We start from the raw sequence: 11,014 nt of genomic DNA, 5'->3' as shown, positions 1-11,014 counted from the left end.
ACATCCGGTCCACTGTCAGCGGCTCCAGTCCTCCAGGTTTTAAAAAGGTTTTATCTGCGTATGCTGACGACATCAGTGTTTTAATATCCAATCAAGAAGACGTTGACCTTTTAGATAAGTGTTTGTGTTCTTTTAATTTACTGACGGGGGCAGAGGTCAACTGGCAGAGGGGGGTCCCGGTCTGTCAACATTACCAGCCGGATTATTGTGGAGGAGAGGAGGGATTAGATATTTGGGGGTGTACCTGGGAGAGGACGCTTTTATGGAGAAAAACTGGGAGGGGTTAATGGAGAAGATACGGAGCAAACTGAACAAGTGGAGGTGGGTGCTGCCCAACATGTCTTTCAGGGGGAGAGAATTGGTGATCAATAACCTGCTGGCCTCCACTTTGTGGCACCGTTTTTTAGTTTGGAAGGATGTGATGAGCACAGTTTTACGGACAGTCAACGGTCTTAATCTTGATGCCACTTTGTTTTTTAATGGATTTAAATTTTTTAAACCAAAGTAATATGTCATTGTTTTATAAAAGTGTTTGTCTGGAACCATTTTAGATGCACTGTGTTGCCCCCTGCTGTGTCTCTACACTGGCTGCTGTCAGAGCCTCTGGTGGGGGGGTCCAGGCTGGACATCCAGGACCAGTCCACACCAGGCCTCACCAGCGCACTGTACACCAGGGGGGTAGTCACCCTCAAGACCCTGATCCACAAAGCCGGGTGGAGGCTGGTGGATGGAGGTGCTGCTGCTCAACTTCTTGGCCTGCAGTCGTATCGCCATGCGGGCCAGCTTCTGAAGAAGTGGACGGAGCGGCTCTCTGAGCAGTAGAGAAGCCTCCTGAGGATGTACGGGGTGGGGGAGGAAGTCCCGGATCTGGAGGATCCCCGGATTTAAAGATCTACCCTCACCTCAGGAATTGTTCTGGACTACTGTTAAAGGGGGGTGACCGCCGACCTGTTGACCTTTACTCCCAAACCGGGAAAACATACCACCGGTGCGTAAAGGTTGTCAACAGCAAAGACCTGAACGAGAGGATGGACTGTGTGTGGAGGGGGGGATGGACCCTGGGCTCCGGCTGTGGACCTTCATGGAGGGTCCTCTATAAACTCCCCTGGGTCCTCTATAAACTCCCTCCAACAAAAGAACTGGGGGTCTCCAGTGGAAGATCCTCCAGGGTGCGTGGCTGTCAACAAAATGAATCCCACTGTGTCCGCGGCCTGTCCTTTCTGCGGCGAGGAAGAGACTCTTGTTCACTGTTTTTTTTAAATGTCAGAGACTCACAGTATTGTTCACTGTTTTAAAAATGTTATTCTCTGTTTTTAACGGAACCTGGTCCGATCATGTTTTTATCTTTGGGGCTGGTATAGGAAGAGGGAGGCCCAGAAGTACCTCCTGCTGAACTTCCTATTGGTTGACGCAAATCTGGCACTGTAATTGAACAGGAAGCACAAGACTCAGCAGGGGGTGGACCAGGATCTGCTCAGTATGTTCTTATCTTTGGTCAGGGCCCGGGTCTCGGTTGATTGAAAATTTTTTTAAAGGAATGAAGGACCTATCAAGTTTTAACGAGAGGTGGTGTTATAAGAACACCATCTGCTCTGTGGTGGAGGAACGACTGGAGTTCAGCTCTTTATTTGATGGGAAATAGATGTGCTGTTGTTTTTTACTCTGAACTGGCTTTGTGAACTGTTTTTATACTGGTGAAAAAAAGGACGAATGTTTTCGAACTGATGAATAAAGGTTGTTTTAAAAATAAAAAGATCTATCTCTCTCTCTCTCTCTCTCAACGGGAAAACCTTTGGATTAATGACAGCTAGAAGTAAACTTCCCGCTGCATCCAGTTGGCCTCGGTGTTTGGCTGACGTCCTGGCTGCCGAGGCCGCCCTGGCAAAGCTCCCATACTGTTTGGCCAGGCTGATTATTGTGTCAACTCAAGCCCCTGACCTTGTGACCGTTCAACAAGCCTCTGTCCACCTCTCACCAAGCATCAAGGCTTAATGTTGAAAGAATGGAGAGCCTGATTCTGGCCACAGCTAAGATTTGTCCAAAGAGAACCCTGTTGCTTACTCTGTCCAAGATAAATACCCACATGGGCCTAAAATAAACAACAATGCTGTTAATCAAGCAGCAATCATGATGGTGTGGAGGCGGAGAAAGATGAGACGGACAAAGGAGTGGAGTCGCCTTTCTTTATTTCCTCCAACAGCTCTGACAGTTCACCTGTCAAACCAATCCCTCTGTGTCACCACACTTCCCCTAATAACTCCTCCCCACTACCAACACCACACCACGTCACCAACACACTCATTCCATTCTGCCGGGGAAGGTAGTGATGAACTGGAACCGGGTCCAATGTGTGAACTGCCCCGTTGAACCTTGGTTGTCCCGCTGTGACCCCCCCCAGGGTTCCGATGGCTCTGGCAGGAACTCTCCGGGGACCCGTAGTGGCTGCCCCAACACCAGTTCTGCAGACGATGACTGGAGATCTTCCTTCGGAGCCGAACGCAGGCCCAACATGACCCACGGCAGTCGGTCAGCCCAGTTACTGTCTGTGAGTGTGGCTCGGAGAGCGGCCTTCATTGTGCGATGGAAACGCTCACAAAGTCCATTGGCCTGTGGGTTGAACGCCGTGGTCCGGTGCAGCTGCACCCCCAGGCCTTTAGCCACCTCTGTCCACAGCTCAGACGTGAACTGGGAGCCTCTGTCCGAAGTGACGTCCAAGGGCGTGCCGAACCGTGCCGCCCAGGTGGCTATGAAAGCGCGAGCCACCTCTGCCGACGTCGTTGAAGCCAGCGGGACCACCTCTGGCCACCTGGTGGTCCTGTCTACCATGGTGAGGTGAGTGAAGCCTTGGGAGGGAGGCTTTACTCACCTCTGGCCACCTCGTGGTCCTGTCCACCATGGTGAGGTGAGTAAAGCCTTGGGAGGGAGGCTTTACTCACCTCTGGCCACCTGGTGGTCCTGTCCACCATGGTGAGGAGGTGAGTGAAGCCTTGGGAGGGAGGCTTTACTCACCTCTGGCCACCTGGTGGTCCTGTCCACCATGGTGAGGAGGTGCGTAAAGCCTTGGGAGGGAGGCAGCGGACCCACCTAGTCCAGATGCACATGGTCAAACCTCCTTTCCGGGACCAGGACCAGCTCTAGGGGGGCTTTGGTGTGATGCTGTACCTTGGACCGCTGACACGCCACACAGGAGCTGAAAGGTTCCACATGCTGAATGTCTGTGGTGAACTCAGAAATGGCTAAGAGGTGGCGCTGCTGCCGCCCAGACCATGGCTCCGAGGTCTTGAACATGACGACGGTGAGGGGCTTGTGGTCCACAAAGGCAGTAAACCGCCGACCTTCCAACAGGAACCTAAAATGGCGGACAGTGAGGAAAAGAGCCAAAAGTTCTCTGTCCAACGTGCTGTACTTCCTCTCGTTGTCGCGCAGTTGTTTACTGAAAAACGCCAGAGGCTGCCAGGCTCCAGCCACCCATTGTTCACATACTGCCCCCACTGCGTAGTCCGAGGCATCGGTGGTGAGCGCTACCGGTGCCGTGGGAGACGGGTGGGCCAGCATGGCGGTGTTGGAGAGCGCAGCCTTGGCCTTTTGGAAAGCCAGGATCCTTTCTGCGGACCAGTCCACGTCCTGCTTAGCCTTTCCGCCCCTCAGTGCTTCATAGAGAGGCTGCATCAGCTGAGCTGCATGTCTGATGAAGCGGTTGTAAAAGTTCACCATGCCCAGGAACTCCTGCAGTGCCCTAATGGTCTTTGGGCGCGGAAAAGCAGTGATTGCTTTCACCTTAGCCGGTAAGGGCACCACTCCCAGTGCTGCCACATGGTGGCCCAGAAACTCCAAAACAACACTTAGCTGGGTTCACCATCAGTCCATGCTCCTGCAGTCTTTCAAACAGCTGAGGCAGGTGTAGCAGGTGCTCAGCGGGCGAGGCGCTGGCCACCAGGATGTCATCCAGGTAGACGAAGAGGAAAGGTAAGCCCCTTGACACGGAGTTCATCAAGCGCTGGGACGTTTGTGCTGCACCTTTCAGACCAAATGGCATCTGCAGAAACTCAAAGAGTCCAAAAGGTGTGATCACTGCAGTTTTGGCTACATTCTACGGGTGGACTGGTACCTGGTGGTAGCCTCTCACCAGATCCACCTTGGAAAACCTTACCTTCCCTGCCAGGTGGACGGAAAAGTCTTGGATGTGTGGAACAGGGTACCGATCATGTGCCGTGACCGTATTAAGGCGTCGAAAATCCCCACAAGGCCTCCAACTCCCATCAGATTTCTGGACCATATGCAATGGTGACGCCCACGGGCTGTCAGAGCGTCGCACGATACCCAGTCTCTCCATAGTGGCAAACTCCTCCTTAGCGATCGCCAGCTTTGCCGCATCCAATCGGCGGGGGCGAGCAAACACCGGCGGCCCAGCCGTGGGGATATAATGTTCCACTCCGTGTTTGACTACTGCGGCTGAAAACGTGGGGACTGTCAGTTCAGGAAACTCCGCCAGGAGCCGCTGGTACACATCCCCCGAAGCCAAGATATTAGCGAGGGACACCACCTCTCCTTTCCCTAAAGTGCAGGAGAAGGAGGAGAATGAGACGGCGTCCACCAGGCGGCGATTCACCATGTCCACTAAGAGTCCGTGTGCACACAGAGAATCTGCTCCCAGGATACAGCAGCCATCACAAAATCCCATCCGAACTGACGGCCATTAAAACACACGTTCACGAACCTGGTGCCAAATGTGCGGCTGGAAGTCCCGTTAGCATCCAGAGGCCCTATACCGCCGCTCTCGACGTCGGTGAAGGAGGCGGGGATGATGCTCCGCTGGGCCCCGGTATCCACGAGGAAGCGCCTCCCGGATACAGAGTCTTTAATGAAGACCAGCGTTCCGATGTCCCCGGCGCTCATGGCGGCTAACGAGCGCCGGGTCTGGCGTTTCCCTGCACAGACAAGGAGCAGGGCGGCGTGCAGCGCTTGGCTCTGCTCCCTACCGCCGGTGGTAAAAACACAGCTGGCCGTCATTCTTTCGCCGATCCGTAATTGTCCCGACCGCAAACTGCGCTTCCTCCTCCGGCCGGTGTTCCGGTGGCTCCGGCAGGACTGCATGCACTCCGTACTGCCGTGACGCCAGCAGGAGCTTGTCTGCTTCTTCCAGCCCCCGATAATCCTTTGTGGTCACGAGTGGAGAACTCGCCAGTGTAGTGCGTACTGGAGCTGGGAGTTGACGTAGAAACAGGTGGATGAACAGGAACTCCTCCTCCCCCGATCCCCACAATGCCAACATGTTCTCCATCAGCTCCGTGGGTTTGCTGTCTCCCAAGCCGTTGAGAGACAAGAGACGCTCGGCTCGCTCGGCATCGGACAGCTGGAACAACCGCAGGAGCAGAGTCTTGAGGGCGACGTACTTCCCTTGCCCCATCGGGTCCCGGAGCAGCCCCGTCGGGTCCCGAAGCAGCCCCATCGGGTCCCGGAGCAGCCCCGTCGGGTCCCGAAGCAGCCCCATCACTCGGCGGGTGGTGGAAGAGTCCAGAGCTGTGACGACGTGGAAATACTTCGTGTCATCTGCCGTGACTCCTCGGAGGTGGAACTGAGCCTCAATGTGCTGGAACCACGTATTTGACAGCCGCGGCATACACAACGGGCGCTCCAGCCCCCGCGCCGCCGGGGGTTGCACTGCTGCTGGCTTCGGTAGACATGTTCACATGTCAGCGCCACCAATGTGGAGGCGGATAAAGAGGAGACGGACGAAGGAGTCGAGTCGCCTTTCTTTTATTTCCTCCAACAGCAGCAATACTTCACCTGTCAAACCAACCCCCTGTGTCACCTCACTTCCCCTTATAACTCCTCCCCACTACCAAACCACTACCCCACGTCACCGACACACCCACTACATTCTGTTTGGGAGAACCTCCCCCTCAGGTGCACATCACAATGGTCAGTAATGGTCCTAACCTCTGGAATGCGTACCCCCCCTCCCTGTTAGACAAGCCCCCTCACTGTCCATTTTTAAAACTTGTCTTAAAACCCATTTTTATTCTTTGACTTTTACCTCAGCGTGAGACTCTGGTCTGGTTTTAGTGCCTTCGTTTTTTATTGTTTTAACATTTTATGTTTTGTTTATTGTTTTACCATCCGATTGTTTTTATTGCTTTAACTTTTTATATTGTTTTTATTGTTTTAATGTTTTTATGTTGCCTCTTATATTTTTATTTCAATGTACAGCACTTTGTCTCATCTACGGCTGCTTAAAGCGCTTTATAAATAAAGTTGAGTTGAGTAATGATAATATGTTTCACTAAAATGAACTTGTCTTTTCTATCCATCATTTTCTTTATCCAAGTTAGTGATAAAGCTCACATTAGTCACTGACAATAAAACCATATACAGGACATGAGCCCATACTTAATGTCTTTGGACGGTGTAAGGAGGCAAGACAACACAAATGAATGGTAAATAGATTTAATTTATATAACACTTTTCAATTGCTTGAGCTGTCATAAAGTGCTTTACATTATTAATCACATTCATCCATTCACACCCAAATGGAGGCGGCCGCCATGCAAGATCCGAGTATAATGGAATTGTGCTTTTTTGTGTAAATGGGTGAAAAAATATAACTGGGGTTGTTTAATATTCAGGGTCTATCTGGTCTGGTTCCTTTGGTGATGTCAGTTAAATGGAACAATGGCTGTAAATGGTCCATTATGACTGAGCAACGTCCCATCAAAGTCACCTGACCTGAAGCCAAACTGCCTCCACACCAACAAAATAGTGTGTTCATTACCAAGAGGAATTGTGAGAAACTTTTTTACAGTGTATTTCATGAGGAGGGGGGAAACAACTCTGGTGGGACAAATGATAAGTGGGAGGCGAGGGCTCCTCTGCTCTGCTCCATGGACTCACCCTGGATCACAACACCTCTGTGAAAAGAGTGAGGATTCAGACTGTGGGACACAAAGACAAAGCAGACACATCTCCTCTCTTCCAGCAGCCCCCCCCCCCCCCCCCCCCCCCCCCACCGCACAATGACAGCCACAATAGGATGATGTGTTCTTTTGGCGAGCACCGGATGTGTGGTCTCCCACTGCTGTGCACGGCCATTGGAGCTGAGCAATACCGACACCTTGCACATATTTCACAGTGGGTGAGCGCTTCCTCTCCGCCCAGGCAGCAGTGAGTTCCTCCATCCAGGGGTCCGGAGCACAGAGTCAATGACCTGCTGTCTCCACCATGTCTAGAAACGTTTTTATCCAAGCAAATTATAGTGCATTATAAGAGTACATGAGGTACAAACACATGCTGAATGTATTGAAGTTGCAATAAACATTGCAGGAGAGAATGGCGTTTGACATGATGTTAATGAGGAGACACTGAAGAAGTGGGTGAATGGAAGGAGTCTCTCAGCTTTCCTCCAGATCCACTCTGACATCAGGGGAACAAACCAGGAACAACAATGTTTCTGAGTATTGTGATGATGATGACATGAATTTTGTTGAAGTAATAATAATAATGAGTAATAATAAGTAATAATGTTGTTTAAGAATTCATCTTCCAAGTAAAATTCATACTTATTCAAATTGTTTTGTGTTTCTGATTTCTACCATGTGGCCAACAGGTACAAAATAATTATGGCTGTCAAACCTACTTTTAATTATTGAGACATTTTTTGTAAATTATATTCAAATGAGGAAACAATTTTGTAATTATTTTAAATGTGTACCGAGCCCCAAAAGGGACATAGGAAAAATTTAAATAAAAAAATCTTTCGCGTGCGCATGCAAAAGTTTCTCGTGCACACGCGATACTATCTGGTGCGTGCGCACGCGAAACCAGATAGCAGGTAACGGAAACTAGCCAGTCATTGCTCTGTGATCTCGTAGTTAAAATTACATTACAAGACTTCGTTGAGCTATATTTCAACCTTGGACTTAATTACAAGGACATAACTGCTTTGCTTGCTCACCATCACTGCTATATTGTGTCAGACAGACATTTAAAACAGATTTTAAAGTCTCGAAATCTTTTTCGGCGCAAGGGATACACCTGTTTCCATCGGCAAGTGACTTTCATTAATGCACAGTTACAAACAATGGGCCAGCTCCATGGGTACAGGTGGATGTACACAAAATGTCAGGAAAACGGATTATAAAGAAGACGTTTGTTTAATCCTGAAAGAACTTGACCCAAGAAGTGTCGAACTTAGAAGAACAAGACGGCTGCATCGCTGAAGCTATTTTGCTAAAGGACCCAATTATATTTGGCATCTGGACTCATATGACAAACTGAAGCCATTTGGCATCTGTATTAACGGCTGCAATGATGGGTTTCCCCGGAGAATCGTCGGGATGAATGCATTTACAACAAGCAGTGACCCCAAAATAGTTGGAGGCAGTTAATAGACAAGGGGGTTGTCCCAGGATTGTCAGAGGCGACCGGGGCACAGAGAATGTCAAAGTCCGAGACTTTCAGCGTTTTCTCCGTGGGAATCTGCAGGACCTCTCTGCTATTGACCGCTACATTGAAGGGGCAAGCACAGCCAATCAGAGGACAGACAGCTGGTGGGGCTTCCTCAGGAGGGAATCACTGGAGGTCTACATTGCCATGTTTGTTGCTCTGAAGGACCGGGGTTTGTTTGACGGGGCCTTTTTGGACAAAAGTCTAATTCAATTTTGCTTCATGGCCATAATCCAAGTAAGCCAAATCTGTACTGTCATTCTGTAATGTTGATTTGATTTCCATTTTAGAGCCATCCGTTTTTATAACCAATATTAGCATGGGCCTATTTCAGTTTTTAGGCTATATTAATGCAAAAGTGATGATTGTATATGGGGCTAAGGATTTCATATGCTTTTTGTTACAAGATGATAATGCATATCACTTGTTTATCTTCCCACCACTAATAATTGTGTAATTATTTTTTGTCCAAAGGCCCACCCGATTGTTATAGTTCACGGTGGCCTTCTTCCTGCATGTTTTAGAAGTTCCCCTCCTCCAACACACTGATTTAAGTGAATGAGTCATTACCTCATCGTGTTCATGACGTGTTTGAGCAGGAAACCTCTGAAACATGGGGTGCAGAGGCCCACCAGGACTAATACAAACACATTTTGGCTGTTTAGAGTCCTACTAGTCCTTTGATTTTCAACAAGTTACTCAGGGCCAATGTCTATGGCCAAATACAAAAGCTAAGGCAATAATACAAATTAGACCATCATGAGACAGGTTAGATTTACCCTACTGATGATGTGTTGTTGCAATAGTAATCAGTATACATTAATAAGTATAAGTATAAGCTATACAGTGTTCTCCACTGAAGCTCTAATCAGTTTAGTACACACAGCTAAAGATCCTTTTTAATCACTCAAAATTATGAATTGGAATTTATAAATCATATATCTATACACCATCATACACTATGTTCCTAAAACTCAATTAGGTCAGGCTTAGTAGGGCATAAAATATACCAGGTTTAATATTCAAAGATCACAACACTAATTGTTTGATCATATTGAGAAATTATTTGTTGACGAAATAGGCCTCATCAGTTCATTTTGTTGGCTGTTTTGTTTGTGAATAAAACATTTATTTTCAAATGTTAGATTTGATCTGAGACCCACATGACAATATCAAATGGAATGACTGTAATCACTTGGTTTTCCTACTTTCTTATACACTGTTTTCACAGGACAACTTAGATGAGACCACATGTGTGTGGGATTTGCACGTCATCAGACCATCAAAGAACGACAGAGTACCAAGTGGACGCCCCAAAACCATGTACATGTTCCCAGAGCTCTACGGAACCAATGACTGCATTTCCCCAGCAGAAAGAGCCGATGTACAGTTGTGTCTGAGTAATTGTACCTTCAGACCAGCAGTGCCATGTGACACAGACATTTACAACCTCTACAACATTCTGATGGTGGAGTCACATCTGCATCTTACCAAGCCTTGGATTTGTACCTACATTTGAGAGAAGATCAGAGCCTCCCTCTAATCTGGGTTGAAACTACCTGTGTATACATCTGAACAAAACTACTAAATGTCAGACATCATCCTGATTAATGAAAGAGTTAAAGTAAATTAAGTAGCTTAAGTTCAATAAAATAACATCACAATTGTAGATTGGAAAGACTTTTGGGTCTTGTTTTATTTAGATTGACATACATTGAAGTTCCAAGCCATATTATTGTTCTTAATTCTGTGTACCAGAAACTACTAGATGTATGTCAGCTGATTTCCCTGGATTGCTGAGGAAGTGATATTTTGGACCTTGAACTATGTTTCCCTGGAGAAAGGACTGATCTTTGGCTGTATGCTAAATACATTAGAGTCAGCGATGAGTAACAGATATCAACGTTACTGTGGGCAGTTACAGTTGTACCTACCAGTGAGACCTTGTAAAGAATGTGTTCCTGCATTCAGCAAATTACAGTACGTTTAAAAAAATGCATATGTGAGTGTCAAGCTTTACATTAGACATGCATCAAATGAAAACTACAATAAAACAATCAACAAGAGGATATAAAAGAAGTATTCAACTATTTTATTGATGAACAATGTTCAGCCCCTGATCACAGCATGTTTCAATATGAGGCGTCAAGAAAATTAGCCATGTGTTCAATTTGGTAAGTGTAACAGGCATCATTTTGTTCAATGCAGACAAGTATGCATTTCTGAATAGCAGTGAACATCAAATAACAGTGATCAAATAACAGTGCACATCAAAACACGTGTCTGAAAAAGTGCTTCCACGTGAAGGAAGGCCTTTCTTACTCAAACAATAAACCTGAGTTTTTAACAAAAATTCTGCTCACACCTCCACAAGCATAGAAAAACAAATGGCCATTTACAGAGTATAGTTTCAATCATGAATGTATGCATGACTAATGTAATACAACTACAAAAGCATTGCATTTCTTTACTACAGGGAGATGGATAAAGATCAAATCAATCATGAAGAAGTAGGTTTTTGTAGTTGTATTACATTAGTCATGTTCAAATTCATGATTGATGTTATACTATC

The sequence above is a fragment of the Blennius ocellaris genome (genome assembly GCF_963422515.1).
Source record: "Blennius ocellaris genome assembly, chromosome: 18".
NCBI lineage: Eukaryota > Metazoa > Chordata > Actinopteri > Blenniiformes > Blenniidae > Blennius > Blennius ocellaris.
This window is presented reverse-complemented; position numbering follows the sequence as displayed.